The 13,859-nt window shown below is 51.0% G+C and overlaps 1 long non-coding RNA gene across 2 annotated transcripts; it reads left to right on the forward strand.

Annotated features, from left to right (window-relative positions):
• The first annotated feature begins 3,059 nt into the window (after positions 1-3,059).
• On the forward strand, positions 3,060-5,718 carry LOC116557833. 2 transcript variants are annotated; one of them, XR_004271722.1, is made up of 2 exons: positions 3,060-3,216; positions 4,080-5,718. It is a non-coding gene; the product is annotated as an uncharacterized LOC116557833 (long non-coding RNA). The 2 variants fall into 2 exon arrangements; XR_004271721.1 differs by having other exon boundaries at positions 3,060-3,208.
• Positions 5,719-13,859: the final 8,141 nt, after the last annotated feature.

The raw sequence follows: 13,859 nt of genomic DNA on the forward strand, positions 1-13,859 counted from the left end.
CCTCAGTCGCTGTTGTACGTGGGAAGAGGGAAGGGCAGGGTCAGCCTGGGAGGATGTGGTGGGATGGGTGCTCAGGGGTTGAGCATGCTGCAGATGGACCAGCCATCTTGGAAGCTGCCCTGTGTGCCAGAGCAGATGGACCACATCCTTGTCTCCATTGAGAGTGAGCCTGCTGTCTCCAGAGGCAATCAAGCAAGAATAAGATTGCCAGTTGGAGAGAAGATAGAAATGCAGATTTAAGCATCCACGTGTGCACTGGGGAAGTCACCTGAGGTGACCTGTAACTTTCAAGGTCCACAGTCAAAGATGCTGGGATGCTGGGGGTTGCTGCGAATTGGAAACTCCTGGGAGTGCCCACAGAGAGGAGGGTCCAATCGAGGCATCTCCCTCTCTTTCATTCCCAGTTTGTCCACAAGACCTCACCTCTGGCGTGGCAGCCACTCGGACTGGCCAGTCCTTTTTCCATCCAGCACATCGCCATCTCTGGACACCTCATTACCAGGTGAAGAAGCCAGATCCTCAGAATGTCAGGGCTTGCAGAACCTCAGAGCTCAGTCAACCAACCTTTGATTTTCAGAGGAGGACCCCAAAAGCTCACATGTACAAACGGACAATGGCCTGCCAGTGTAGGAAAAGAGAACCCTGGCCCACAGTCTCTGCAGCAAGCAGCCCAGGAAGACAAACCAAACCTCTGTGGCAACAGGCCCAGAATGATCAGGGCTCGGTCAGTCCTGGTCAGCTTCCCTATTGTTGACTACTGCTTCCAATTCAATACCAATGAGAGAAAGCCAAAAATGCTCCTAAGGCAATCAAATGAGATGTCCGGCTTCCAGCTAGCCACTCCCACTTCCCCATCCCAACAACCTCCAATCAGGGCACACCTGAAGCCTCCCCCTTTTCAGCGTGATGCTTCCCCTCACCCTGCCTGCCTGGGAGTCTCTGTCAAATACAAGTGACAGTGGCCAACTCCCTTGCTGTGGCAAGCTCACAATGAATGGCTTCTGTTTGATCTCCTTTGGGTTGTCCCCATTTATTTTCACAACACAGAGACCCAGAAGGGGATAGTGGGTTAAGGCCACATTCCAGGTCTAGAACTCAGCTCATTCATTATCACCTCAATAGAGCTTTATTTCTTTGACTCCCTCTATTATTCTAGGTAGAATTGACCGCATTCTCCCTCTTGCCTCTCAGTATCCTTCACACTCTATCTTGGCATCTTCCACACATGCGGTAGTTTTAAAGTATGTCCAAAGCTCTGTGATACTCATCCCTTTAAGAATTGGAGCCTAGTATCCCTCCCCTTAGTGTGGTCTGAATTTAGTGACTCTTCTAGCAAACAGAATGATATGAAGTGGCCATCTGTGACTTCAGAGATGAGGACTTAAGAGGCTCAGCAGCTTCCTCCTTGCTCTCTCTTGGATCAACTCTAGGGGAAGCCAGCTGCCATGTTGTGGGGATGCTCAAGTAGCCCTGAGGAGAGGCCCATGTGATGAGGCACTAAGAGGACTTGGGACAAACACCAATAGAGAATTGAGGCCTCCCGTTAGTAGTCATGTAAGTGAGCTATTCTGGAAGCACAGCCTCCATTCCCAGTCAACATCTTAACTTCAACCTCATGAGAGACCTTGAGCCTAGCTCAGCCACTCCCAGACTCCTAACCCACAGGTACTGTGTGAGGTAATCAACACTTGTTTCAAGCTTCTAAGCAATCTGTTGCCATAGTTAATTAATGCAACATATTTCTGTGTTTTTTGGCCTACATGTCTGAGACATATAATATCCAATTTGGGACTCTTGAAAATAAGGCACCAGTAACTTAGGACTCAGCAATGTTTGATGGACAGACAGATGAATGGATGGGTAAGAGGGTACACATTTGAGGCACCCTCACTTTCTTTGGCTTCAGGGTTGGATGGATGGATGGACAGATGGATGAATGGATGGATGATGGATGCAGAGATGGGTGGGTGGATGGATGGATGGATGGATGGATGGGGAGATGGGTGACTGGATTGGCACTTTGGATAGTAAGTAAATAGGTAGGCAATTGAATGGATGAGTGGATGGATGGAGGTACGGGGGGATAGGTGGGTGGATAGATGGATGGATGGATGGTTGGATAGATGGATAAATGGTTGGATATTCAAGAACTGCCAGGCTCCTCAGAGGCAGCAAGTTTGGTGTGGGCAGTTGCAAAGCTTATAAAAAAAGTCTGATGACATTTTTGTTCGACATGTTTTTAGACAATGGTGCCCTTTCTCATGCTCCTTAGTGGGAAAGCATAGCTTTGATGGCTAATAGAGTGGCAGTCATAATTTCTTCTCCTGTAAAGACTGTGCTTTTTGTCTATGAGGTTGCTCTAGGCCTGACTGCCTGTCAACTGTCTCTTTGGTTCCTATCCTGTCTACCTGCCAAGCCCCCACTGTTTCCTGTGAATCTCTTTTCTCCAGCAGACACCTTGAGTCACAGATAGCTGGAGATGGAAAGGACTTTAGAAACCGTGAGAAACACCATGGGCAAGGAGAGTGGGGAGCTCTGGAGCCATAAATCTGGCTTCAGACCCCAGTTCTGCCACTCACCAGCTGGTGGCCAAGGGTAAGTCATGTAACCTTTCTGATGCTCAACCTCTTCCTCTACGTGGCACCTGCCTGCCATCACATGTGGAGTGCTCAGCCCAGAGCTGGCCTGTGCTATGGAGCTAAGCACAGCAAAAACTCATCAATGTCACTGTCATCCCGAAGGCAAAATCCTGCCGTGTCGTTGGGAGAGGCTAAGATAACATGTGCAGCGTGTTTAGCCCCACACTCCCGTTTGTGAGAGCTGTTCATCTCATCTGACCCTCCAAGTTTGTTGTTTTTAGACAGTGTCTTGCTCTGTCACCCAGGTCGGAGTGCTATGGCGTGATCACAGATCACTGTAACCTTAAATTCCTGAGCTCAGGCAATTCTCTCACCTCAGTCTCCTGAGTAGCTGGGATTACACGTGCGCCCCACTACGATGGCTAATTCTAAACATTTTTTTTTTTACAGACAGGCTCTTGCTATGTTGCCCAGACTTGTCTCAACCTCCTGACCTCAAATGATCTGTCTGCCTTGGCCTCAAAAGCTTTGGGATTGCAGGTGTGAGCCATGGTGCCAGGCAGACCACTTCATTAACCAGATGAGGAAACGGAGGCTGAGAGGTGGAGTGGTTTGCCCAATGCAACCTGGTGAATTGGTGGGTGATCAGGACACGAATCCGACTCCAAGACCAGTGCTCTTCCCCTGTCTTCTGAACCCATTTTCTACACCCTTGGCTAAGAGGAAAATGTGGGATTGGCCTCTGAACACTCAGCTTTGGCCTCAAATGGCCACGAGAGGGAGCCCTTGGAATTGCTCAGGGCCTCCGTGCTTCCAGTGAAAGGAGCCTTTCCGCTCGTTCTCGAAGGCGCCCAGGCCAGGAGCCCCACCCTGCTCCTTCCCTCCCTGTGCCAGCACCTTTGAGGCATTCCAGACCCCAGCTTCTTTTCCTTCTCTACCTCCACCCTCCACCCAGAGCCCGGGATTGTCTTTTTCCTTTTCCTGAGTAGATTTGGGATCCTCAGAACGGCACGGTGGTTTTGCCAGGCAGGTGGTGCACATCTGAGGCACCCTGGCTTACTTTGGCTTCAGGTTGTGGTAGCATTGTCTAGTTTTCCCTTAGCATCCACTGACTCTCCCACCCAGCTATTCCACAGACTTCTGCTTGGCCATGTTGGGTGGGAGAGGCCAGGCCAGGGGAGGTGGAGGAGGTGGGAGAGGAGTTTACCTACCGTGTAGCCAGGAGGTGACAGAGGTACAACCTGCAATCACAGGACATGGCTCGGAGTGTCAGCTGGACACAAGCAGAAGAGCTGACAGTAGGACCCTTGGGGACAGCTCTGGAGGCTGATTTGAACCCTAAAGGATGGGAAACAGTTGGCCAGGCAAATAAGGCCCACAAGTTCCTAAGAAACTGGGAGGAGGACCGTTGCATCTGGGTCAAGGTGCTACCTGGGAGGACACCTCTTCTCTGGACATCTGTAAAAAGGAATAATAACGCCTACTCTGTCTCCCTCATAGGAGGAAAGGATGTCTAAGTGCATAGAAATGGAAGCAGGTTGGAAATTAAATACCACGCCCACCTCGGGATATATTTTAGCACCGGTGTTTTTCTCTTTCCCAGGGCATTCTCCAATAAGCATTTGCTGTGTCCCCCGGCACCCGCTTCTCCTGTCCTGACCTTCCTGCAGATGCAGTTTGGAGACCGCTCAGGTTCCCGGGTCACTGATGAGCATCCCTGCAGGCCTCCCACTGTCCTCCACTTGGTGGCCAACTCCAGCCCTCCTCCCTAGCTTGGCTTTTTCCATGAGTCATTTTTAAATCTTTGTATAAGGCCTATTTGGATAAAAACAGGAAGGCAGGCAAGCCAGCCAGCCCTGGAGGCCATCCCTGGGCTCTTAGGAGATGAAAGTCTGCAAACACGATCCCAGGTGTCTGTGCGCCATCTGCCCCCGCACCCCCCAGCTGCTGACCAGGAGGACCTTGGAATCTGATGAATCCGGGACTGTTTGAATGTTGGAAATTCCCCATTGCCCCTTTCTCTAGATCTTTTTAGGCCACACAAATAGCAAGCTATTTCCAAGTGTCACTCTCGGAATAGATTCCTTCTAGTCTGGGGTGGCAGGGAGGGGGTGGAATAAGAGGTAAGCCTCCTGGTGCTCCAGAAGCCCCCTCTGTGGGCCCAGCAGGCCACCTTAACATCTCCAAAACCTGTGGTTCTTGCAGGACATGCCCTTTGCTTCGTATTCTCCTGGGCTCACTGTGCATAACCAAGTGTGCAATTCTCCAGTTCTCCCAAATGCATGTCCTCCCTTGCAGGCAGCATTTTTCAGAGGACACAAGGCAGCTGCTTCCTTAAGGATCACCTGGGATCACATTCAGACTGGAGATGTTGCCAGAAGCAAATCCACCTCTGTGTGGACTCTGGTTGACCCAGGAGTTCCTCTACTCCTGAGGGAACTGCTGAGGGGCTTGGGCCGTGACTCCAGGACCAAGGGTTTTGGGGAGGGACTTTCCTTCCCTGGCCAAGGAAAAGGAAATGGGGCTACCCACGGCTACTCTGGGAGGCTAGAGGCTCCTTTGTCTACCGGGCACCCTTTCCAAGGCTCTGTTCTCAGGGCTTCTCGAAACACCCACTTTAATCAGAGTTCAGCTGGATTTGAAGGTTGACATGATTAGATGTGTCAAAAAATGTTAAAGTCGAATAACACCCAATGCTGTCAAGAATGTGGAGAAAAGGAGACAGGTATGCATTGTTGATGTGAGTGTCAATTGGTAACCAATTTGGAGGGAGTTTGCTAGTCTCTATTAGAATGTGAAATAGATATGCTCTCAGACTCAGCAATTCCACTTCTAAGAGTCAATTCTACAGAAATATGTGCCCATGGACACAAAGAATTGGGCATGAAGATGTTTGCAGAAATGTTGTTTGCAACTGCAAAATAATTAAAAAGCCACCAAATCGAAAAACCAAACACCTGGCATTTGTCCCCAGCTTTACTGAGATTTAATGACAAGCCTCGGATTTAGACACTGTGACAGTACTGGGGTAGGGTATGCTTTGCCATCACTAAAAAGAATGACATAAACCTACAGATGCTGACTTTGAAGGACCTCAAAATGGGACTTTTAATGAAAAAAAATAAAGGATACAATTATGTGTACTGTATGACCCCATTTACGTTGAAAACAAAAAAGAAAGGTAAAATAAAGTCAAAGGGAATGCTTGGGAAGCTGTGGGACGAACACACCCCACATGGAGAACAGCGGTGATTTATGAAAGGTTGTAGGTTGGAAAACAATTGAAAAGGTTTCATTTTTTAATTTGTAAGCTTTTCTGTTGTTTGAAATGTTTCTCAATGAGCACATATTTATGTATATTGTTTTTGCTCCCCAATATGTATATTGGATTGTTTGCCAGGGCACCCAGCTCAGAACAGTCCTGCTCAGAACCTTTGAAGTCAGTTGACTTCATTCAGCGAACATTTTCCATGTGAGCCCCTGCCCTGCACAGCTCTGCATTGGGTGCTGAGGACATCAGGGCCACTGTCCCCATCCCCAGGGAGTGCAGTCGCCTGCAGGGAGAGGCAGATGGACAGATAAGGACTATGCAGTGTGGCAGAAGCTGTGAGGGGTGTCCTTTGTAAGGATGGCAGGGGCAGAAGGCAAGCGAGGCCAGTTACCCTGGACAAAGTCAGGGGAGGCTTCCTGGAGGAAGTGACACTTACTTGAGTCTTAAAGATGATGGAGGTGTGGACGGGTTATAGATTGGGGTGTAGATGAACCAGTGGAAGAATAAGAGAGAAGATTTGAAGAGGAGGGTTCCAGAAGGAGAGACATGCATTTGAGAGAACACAGGGTGGGCGATGGGTGGGGTTGGGAAAATGAGAAGAGTCAGGGACAAGGGCTGAGCTTGGCTTCTCATCCCTCAACTCTTAATTATTGCTCTGGGGGTGCAGGGACCCAGCCAGTGGCCAGCAGAGGGCACTTCTGCCTCTTCCAACTACAGAGCCTGAAGTCCTGGGGGGGTGGAGCTGGTCAATAGTTTCAAGTTGACATCGGTGGGGAAGCCGTCCCTTCTCCTCCAAGGCAGTGTCCCCTTCCCAGTCCTGAGCACTCCCGGGCCTTCCACCTGCTCGCCAACAAACCCACCTGGAGCACCTGCTCGGGGCTGGGTCTTCTGGAGGCGGGGACTTGGCAGGACCCCAGGAAGGCCCCAGACCATTCCACTATGGGGGAGGCACAGACACTAACTAAACAAACCAGAGCTTCCGGCAGCAATGGGCCCCGTGTAGGGGATTCACAGGACCATGGACAGGTCGGGGATGCCCCTGGGGACACATCAACTGAGACCTGAATGTCAAGCTGGAGGCTGGCATGAGGGCGAGACTCTTACAGGTAGAGCTCCCCGGACAAGGATGAGCATGGTACTTTCAAGAGGGGGAGAAATCAAAGGGAACCCCTAGATTTTGACCCGAGCCACTAGGTAAACAGGAGAGCTGTTTTCTGAGGGAAGGGGGACTATGGGAGAAGCCAGCTTTAGGGGAGGGATCCAAAGCTCTGTTCTGGTCACCGGAAATCAGAGGTGCCGATTAACGGTGCACCTACAGTGTCACATAGACAGTTAGAAATCTGAATGTGGGCCAGCCACTGTGGCTCTCACCTGTTATCCCAGCACTTTGGGAGGCCAAGGTGGGAGGATGGCTTGAGCTCAGGAGTTCGAGACCAACCTGGGCAACATGGTGAAACTCTGTCTCTACAAAATATACAAAAATTAGCTGGGTGTGATCGCACATGCCTATAATCCCAGCTACTTGGGAGGCTGAGGTGGGAAGATTGCTTGAACCCGGGAGGCAGAGGCTGCAGTGAGCTAAGATCGTACCACTGCACTCCAGCCTGGTAGACAGAGCAAGACTGTGTCCCCTCGCCAAAAAAAAAAAAAAAAGAAGAGAGAAATCTGAGTTTGGATCCTCGAAGAGAGGTCAGGTGTGGGAGTCCGCAGCGGGTAGGTATCTAAGGCCAGGACGAGATCTAACCAAGTCCAAGCTCATCCCAGTCATCACCCAACAGCCAGTAAGTCAGTAAGTTGAGAGACGAGGTGCTGGGGTAAGGAAAGCGACTTTACCAGGAGAGCCAGCAAACCAAGAAGAAGGTGGACTAGTGCCCTAAAGAACCTTCTTAAGTTTGTATGAACTTCAGGCTCCCTTTTACGTCAAGAGAAGAGAGAAGAGGAGGGGTTTGAGGTCAAGAAGTAACTGACGACCACAGCCATGTGGGTGCAAGCGGGGGTCTGAGGAGGCTGTGAGACAGGTTTGTTCTTGGTCAGTTGACTTCGGTTCAGATGAAGTGGGTCAGGCCACAGTGTTCCTATAAATCTTTAACAAAACGCTGTGACTCATGTGTGTACACGCCCTTATCTCCTCAGGAGTTAGTTTTGAGAAAGGGGCTGTTATTATTTTTTCTTAAAGTTGAACTGCAAGTAATTAGCTAGTCTACAGGCAAAGCTAAGCAGAAGCTTTCAACCTAAAGCAGGAATGTCCGATCTTTTGGCTTCCCTGAGCCACAATGGAAGAATTGTCTTGAACCATACATAAAATACACAAATGATAGCTGACGATCTTTAAAAAGATCATACACAAAAAAATCTCATAATATTTTAAGAAAATTGGCCCGGCATGGTGGCTCACGCCTGTAATCCCAGCACTTTGGGAGGCCTAGGCGGGTGGATCACGAAGTCAAGAGATCAAGACAATCCTGGCCAACATGGTGAAACCCTGTCTCTACTAAAAATACAAAAATTAGCTGGGCATGGTGGTGTGCGCCTGTCATCCCAGCTACCTGGGAGGCTGAGGCAGGAGAATCACTTGAACCCAGGAGGCAGAGATTGCAGTGAGCCGAAATTGCACCACTGCACTCCAGCCTGACGACAGAGTGACACTCCATCTCAAAAAAAAAAAAAGGGAAAGTTTATAAATTTGTGTTGGGCTGCGTTCAAAGCCTCCTGGGCTGCATGGGGCCCATGGGCCACAGGTTGTATAAATTTGACCTAAAAGGTATGACTACGAGGGCAGAGGCAAAATGGAGTCAGTTACACTAAGCCTCCCTCTACTGTTGCAAGATTGCCCCAGGGATGAGAGACAAGAAGGGGCCGGGCCTCAGTCCTGATGCAGACATGTTCAGATGCAGAGGAGGAAGTGAAGAACAAGGACTGAAACTTGGAGAGCCAGCTGTGTTCAGCAATCAGGTGAAAAGCATCCTCAGGAGAAGGGCGGGTCTAGCTTGGCTGATGCTGTTGTGCGGTCAGGTGCAGCCACGGGCTGGGATCCGGCATCACGGAGGTCCTAGGTGCCCTTGACTGGAACCATCCCTGTCTCCTGGAGCATCAGGGTCTGGTCCCATCTGCCTTCCCTCCTGCCTGTGAGCGCCTCCATCATATCCTGAAGGTGATGTCACCTCCTTGAGGGTTCATGAGGAAGGTCACCCAGGGCCACAGGGAGGGTGGGTTTTGGCTGAAGCTGTGAGACCAGTGCTGGGTTGCTGCAGGAATCTGGCGAGGTGGGGCAGAGCGTGGAACTGAGGCAGCAAGCACCCAAAGTCTCGCAGACTCAGGCTGGGGAGCCCTTTCCTAGCAATGCTCACATGCAGACTCAGGCGTGGGTAGCCCTTTCCTAGCAAATGCTCAATGCAGACTCAGGGTGGGGAGCCCTTTCCTAGCAAATGCTCACAAGCAGACTCAGGCGTGGGGCCGGTCAGTACCGCAGCGGAGGCTAAAGAACGCCTTTTCGGCCACGCACGGTGGCTCATGCTTGTAATCCCAGCACTTTGGGAGGTCGAGAGGGGCAGATCAAGAGGTCAGGAGTTTGAGACCAGCCTGGCCAGCATGGTGAAACCCCGTCTCTATTAAAAATAGAAAAATTAGCCAGGCGTGGTGGCCCGCACCTGTAATCCCAGCTACTCAGGAGGCTGAGGCAGGAGAATCACTTAAACGCAGGAGGTAGAGGGTACAGTGAGCCAAAACCGCGCCATTGCACTCCAGCCTGGGCAACAGAGCAAGACTCCGTCTCAAAAAAAAAAAGAATGCCTTTTCATGACTGTGTGCATCTTAGGACAATCTTCCTGATACATTGTGCTCCAGATGGGAAACTGTGGTGCAGAGATGGAGGGCTGGTCCAGGGTCACCAGCCAGTGGGGCAGAGCCCTTCCTCTTGGGTTTGAGCTTGGGCTTGGCTCAGAGCTCAGAGGTCGGCTCACTGTGGCCCATGCGGCCACACTGTGGTTCCGGCCTCAGTAGGTGTTCAGTTGGTGTCAGCCAGCAATTTATTAACAGTAGCTCAAACTGAGCACCTACTGTGTTCCCTGGTACTTAATGTGGCAGGAGTGGAAGATGGGCAGTGGAGTGTCAGCTGGTCCAGTCCCACCTGACACCCTGATGGGGTGGGCCTGTCGGAGCTGGTTCTCCCGAGGCGCACTTGCCAGAGGAGCAGGCAGGGATAGGGGCTCGTCCCAGAGAGTGAGGATGGTGAAGATTTTTCATGCTCCAGCCTGCAGAGGATTTTGAGTTCGAGGGTAGGCAAGGGTATGGGTCATCCCTGGAAGAGACGTCACTAGTCTCTTCCACACCGGGGCAGAAAAGCAAGGCCTGGCCTGGTGAGGAGGGATTAAGTTGGTGGGCTCCGAGATGGGGCAAGCAGCAGGTCAGGTGGGAGAGGACCCTCTGGAGATGGAAGAAAATGCCTGTGGGGGACACAGCACCCAGGGAATGTGGGAGGGAAACTGAGGCAGACACGAAGGCCTTGCTCTCCCTCCTTGCAAACCCCGCTCCCGCGCACGGCCTGGCCGGGCCATCGTTTGGCCTTTTCCTGCGGCCCTGTTAGGTTCTGTAAGGAACCCAGCACTCAGCTGCCAGGCTGCACTCCTCGCCCCTGCCACTTCCAAAACGCTGGGCCTCCTGTTCTCTGAAGGCTGAGCCTCAGTGCCGGAGACTGTCCCACACGTGGACTGAACAGGGCACACAGTGGCTCAGCCTCTGTCTCCAGAAGATGCAGGAAACTGAGGCCATGGACAGCTGCCTCCCCAGCGGAGGCCCACGGCACCTCTTCTACAGCAGTGACCCAGAAGGAGCTCCCACATGGAGGACGGACACCCAGGGCAGCCCCCAGGCAAAGGAGCAGGACAGCTGTCCTCTGGCTCTGCCCCATGTCATTCCTCAGTCTCCTGGGCAGGGGCCACACAGAAGCTGGGGACATATCCCAGAGGCCCTGCTAGGGCCGTAGGACATATCCATCATGTGTGATAAGTCACAGCAACTTTTTTCAGCTTCTTTAGCAAGGACATTGTGGTCTCTCTGGGTCATGTCTGACTTAGCGAGAAGCCCTGGCCTTTCTGACCAGGGAGGACTTGACCATGAGCTGAGATGCCTGAGAGGTGGCCCACACTGGTCCACTTCTGGGTGGTCATTCGTGGTTAAACGCAAGTCTCAGATCCCAAGCCCTGGGCCTCCTCTTGCCTCTGCGGCCTCCATCTGCCCCCATGGCCAGGGAGAGTCACAACATGCATTTGCCCCAGCTCCATTCTGTCAGGATGGAAAAGAATGGGTAGTGTAAAGAGATTCTCACTCCCTCCCCGGCCCGAGGCTCCAGGGCCCCTCCTGGGAGCAGCCACTGTTTCCAGTTCCTGGGTCTCCTTCCAAAGATGGTCAGGGTAGCTCCAGGCACTGGTACAGATGCTCCCTGGCTCCTCCCGTCTTAAGGACGCTTGGGGGCACGTGCTGTCTGACCACAGCTCCGTGCTTGCTTTCCCCCTTCATTTATTTTACCCATCGGGCCACATTAGTCTGTGAATGAGCTTGTCACTTTTATGAGCTGCATAAAGACAGGCTCTTCAGTGGTATCTCCTGCCCTCATCTCCTGCTCCTGAAGTCAGTGTATGGTTCCAGAGAAGCTGTGCCAAGCCATAGCCTTAAGCACACCCTGTGAATTTCTATTTGTTAGGAGATATGTCTCAGTTCATCGTATGAATAAGTGCTGGCACTTAAAACACCAACGTCTATGAATGATGCATTCTTTTTCTGAATGAATGACAGCAGATTTAAAGTTATTGCTCTCATAATGCCAAACTAGGTTAGGAATATTTTTGTTTGCACGTAATAGAAATAGTTTCAAACTGTCTTAAGTAAAAGAGAGACATCAGTGGCCCTTGTAAGCTGAGAAGGTAGAGTGAGCTGCAGGTACAGCTGGCTCCAGGGTTCAAACAATGTCATCAGAATCAGGTTACTCTCTCATTCTTCCACACACCTTCCCTCTGAAGGCTTAAGTTCCAGAATTCACTTGTAGCGGGATGGGGAATCAGTTTTGTGCCTGCCTGGTTTTAGGGTATAGATGTAAGTGGCAAAAATAATCTCTTTCCCAGAAGTCTAAGTAAAAATCTCACCTTGTCTCTGTACTACTTAGGCAAGGTTAAGTTGCAATGACAAATAAACCTCAAATTCTGTTGTAACGGCTCAGACAATAACACTGCATTTCACCGTCATGTAATATCTATGGTGGACCTTCTGGTCATTTCCCCATGTGGTCACTCAAGGATCTGACTCATTTCATCTTGTGGTTCACTGTCCCTTAGGGCAGGAGTCTGCAGACTTCCCCTGGAAAGAGCCAGAGAGTCAACATTTTAGGCTTTGAGGGTCTCTGTCACATAGTCTCTTCCTTCTGTTTTTTCTTCCTTCCTTCTTTTCTTTCTCTTTCTTTTTCTCCTTCCTTCCTTTCTTTCTCTCTCTCCTCCTCCCTCCCTCCTTCCCTCTTTCCATCCCTCCTTCCTTTCCTTCTTTCTTTCTTCTTTCTTTTCTTTCTTTTTTTTCTCTCTTTCTTTCTTCTTTAAAAACATAAAAACCATTCTTGGCCGGGTGCAGTAGCTCACACCTGTAATCCCAGCACTTTGGAAGGCCAAGATGGGTGGATCATTCGAGGTCAGGAGTTCGAGACCAGGCTGGCCAACATGGTGAAACCCCGTCTCTACTCAAAATACAAAAATTAGCAGGGCATGGTGGTGGTTGTCTGCAATCTCAGCTACTTGGGAGGCTGAGGCAGGAGAATCACTTGAGCCCAGGGGGCGGAGGTTGTAGTGAGCCAAGATCTCACCATGTCACTCCAGCCTAGGAAAAGAGTGAGACTCTGTCTCAAGAAAACCCACAAAAAAAGGTTCTTAACTTTTGGGTTGGGAAAAACAGGACCACAGGCCACACTTGTCCTGCAGGCCTGAGTTTGCTGCTCCTGCCCTGGGGCCATGGCATATGCATCCAGCCTGTGGAAGGGAAAAGTAAAGCAGACGGTGACCCGCCCACTTCTTCCCAGCTGCAGCCCCTCCACCTCCTGCGCGATTCAGTCGGCCCCAGTCACGCAGCCACGCTGAGCTTAACCATCTGCTCAGGAAGAAAAGGACGTGGCTTTTGAGGAGCAGCCGGCCGTCCTGCACAGCCTCACTGGCCCTGGCCGGGCCACATGGGACCCAGCAGTGGCTGCATGGGTTACTTTTGCTGCATAACAAGCTGAATTCATTTGCTAGACCCGCCATAACCAGGTATGACAGATTTATTCTCTCCGAGTTTTGTAAGCCAGAAGACCGAGGTGTGAGCAGGGCCAAGCCCCCTCTGGAGGCTCCGGAGGAAAATTCTTTCTTACCTCCCTCCGAGCCTCAGATGGTTGCCAACAATTCTCCGCCTTCCTCGGCATAGTCTGTGTCTTCGTATCCAAATCTCTCTTTCCTTTCTCTTTTAAAGAACTTAAGGCCCATCTTAATCCTTTTGACCTCATCTTAACTTCATTACATTTATTTTCAAGTAAAGTCACATTTACAGTATTGGTGTTAGGGCTTCACCTTATCTTTCTGGGGGACACAATTCAACCCCTTACATAAGTCTCACTCCAGTGTACCTGCCCTCTCCACCCCACAGCACGTGTGCCAAGCTGACAGCACACCCTTGCTAGAGATCCCCGCCTGCCACAGTGGGCTAACCCACTGCTGCTACCTGATTCTAGGTACAGTAGTGAGCCCCTTGGAGGTATGCAGGCAAAACCAGGTTCGACAGCAGCTCAATTAAAAGTGGTTTAATTCACATTCATTAATGAACATTTAATGAGCACCCCCGGGCTAGGTGCCAAGAACAGAGAGGCGGTGATTGTAACCCCTCGAGGAGAAGAACAGATAATTGGCTTAAGATGTGATAGGGGAAGCAGATCAGCACCAAAGAACGCAGCTGGGAGGGAGGCGGGGCCGCTGGGAGGCGGGGCCGCTGGGAGGCGGGGCCGC

The sequence above is a fragment of the Sapajus apella genome, unplaced genomic scaffold, assembly GCF_009761245.1.
Source record: "Sapajus apella isolate SASKATOON/1434 unplaced genomic scaffold, GSC_monkey_1.0 scaffold20, whole genome shotgun sequence".
Lineage (NCBI taxonomy): Eukaryota > Metazoa > Chordata > Mammalia > Primates > Cebidae > Sapajus > Sapajus apella.